The following is a 2256-nucleotide window of genomic DNA, read 5'->3' on the forward strand; positions in this document are numbered from 1 at the left end:
CCAAAACCTTGGTTCTTATTCCAATTTATTCTCCTTGTCCTCCTCTCCATAAGAGCGTTCACAGATGGGCTCGAGAGTCGGCTGTTTTGTTCTCTGAGTCGTCACCCTCACAGGCCCTCAAGCGTAGCCTTTTATTTGTCTAACATGGGGGTCAGCAAACTTTTTTCTGTAAAGAGAGAAAGATTATTTTCTGCTTGCTAGGCCACATAGTTTCTGTTTTGATTTACTCAGCTCTACAGTCAACCAATACCATAATACTCTTTGCAATACAATTTTATTTACAAAAACAGATTCAGCTCAGAGGCCAGACCCCTAGATGCTAAGACAACCATCCCTGAGGTCCTTGCCTCCCCTGTGCCTCTGCTTGAAGACCAGATAGAAACTTCTGTGCTGTTTCATTGTTTTTTTCTCTCTGTCCCTATCCCCCTCACTCACAATTTCATTCTTTTTGGAAAATCTAATTGTTTTCTCTCTTAAAAATGTGTTTTGAATTAAATGCGCAATTACACAACAGCTGTTACATAACTCACAGAGTGGTGCTCTGGCCAGGCCCAGACAGCTGTGTTTTGCTACTTTCTTCTGCTCTCAGCTTTGCAGTTGTTTGTGGAGTCAAACACTTGTCCAGGCAGTCGAAGCTCAATGCTTCAAAGCACACTTGGTGTGTCATCTCACTATTTATACGCTCATTCTTAATCATATTTTATTGAATAATTACATAAGAACAGGTCCCTTTATGCCAGATACTACAGAATGTAGGTAAAAGGAACAGCTATGAAACAGGTTACCACACCTGCCCATTAAGTTTTTACAAATATTTACTGAGTATCTTCTGTGAGGAAAGCATTGTGATTAGAGGATCAGAAACTCTCCCACCTTAATCTTACTTGAAGGGCAGATCTTTCTTATCTAGAAACCACAGAGCCTGAGATCTCTGCTTCTGAAGTAAGTATTGATATCATCCATCTCCTAGAATTTGTCTTGTAGAATAGTATGTTCTTAGGAGTGGTTGCATGGGTAAAAGGCCGAGGAGATCACTTCCCTCCTTTACAAAGGGAAAATGGCTTTGGTGAGAACTTAGGGAAAAGGAAGCCCCACTTCAAGCCTGGGTCAAAGCTTGTATATTTTTATATACAATATATATTATATATTTTAGCAGGCTTATTCAGCAGAGGATGGGCTGGAAATTAGACTTGGGAGTCATAGATGAAGTATGTTTAATCATCCTTTCCTTCTTAGGGGCAAGTTAAATTACACACACACACACACAGACACATACCTGTGAAGGGGTGGGAAGAGGAGCTTAATTTAATTTTCTTTTAAATCTGACTTCTTCTAGTCCTTGGTGAAAATTGTCATTATCCCAAGAACCATGCAGATTGGTCTCCAACCATGGCTGAAACTGCTGTGTCATAGTATAAGGAATCTCTCTAAAACTCTTAAACTCAAGCCTTAGTCACTGAAAAGCTATTGGGGCCTAAGCTTCCCCCACTCACGTGAGTAGCTGAAATAAAAAACATGCACATTTAACACACATAACTGTATGGTGAAATACAAAATCGCTGATCTTCACATTTTCTGATTTCAAAATCCAGAATCGATCTGTTGGAGCTGAACTTGCTTTGCTTAGTGACATCTGCTGTCCCTGACTCTTCAATGTGCCTTCAGCATCACAGGGTGAGTCTGCTGGGTGGTTAACCCAGCGATGGATATGTCCCTTTGCTTTTGATCACTGCAGTTTCAACAGACACCACATGGGTTCACGTGCCTGTTTGGCTTTTAATAATTTGGAAAAAAATGGATCTTGTTACATGATGAGAGAATCTGCTTGATTGGTAAATGGGTATTAAAAAGGGAGGTGGAAGAAGCATTAGAGTGTGTGAACATATCTTTTTGTGGGCTAATTTCTGTTCATCTGACATCCTTTGCCCATTAGCAATGTTTTTTTTATTTTTTTATTTTTTAACCTTTGATTTCTCCTGCTCCTCACATATCCTATCAACTGTTTTCTCTTTGTCTTGTGTTACTAAAATGGCAGATGCCCCTCTTACCTGATACAATCAGGATACTAACTAATTAGAAGGGTAACTAAAAGAAACATTAGATTAAAGCCTCTATAAGACTGCTTTAGTTTAAATAGATTTTTGCTGAACTTCATGGGCCAAATCCATTTCTTAGAGCTGGGTCTGCTGCTCGAACTTGAAATAACCTTGCATGAATAGTGTTCACATTGCTTTTGTTTCCTCAAAATGCAGAAAG

The 2256-nt window shown here is 39.5% G+C and overlaps 1 long non-coding RNA gene across 1 annotated transcript; it reads left to right on the forward strand.

Annotated features, from left to right (window-relative positions):
- LOC108636638 lies at positions 835–1680 on the forward strand. The gene is made up of 3 exons (XR_001918502.1): positions 835–942; positions 1337–1493; positions 1593–1680. It is a non-coding gene; the product is annotated as an uncharacterized LOC108636638 (long non-coding RNA).

This window comes from Capra hircus, chromosome 8 (assembly GCF_001704415.2).
Source record: "Capra hircus breed San Clemente chromosome 8, ASM170441v1, whole genome shotgun sequence".
Classification (NCBI taxonomy): domain Eukaryota; kingdom Metazoa; phylum Chordata; class Mammalia; order Artiodactyla; family Bovidae; genus Capra; species Capra hircus.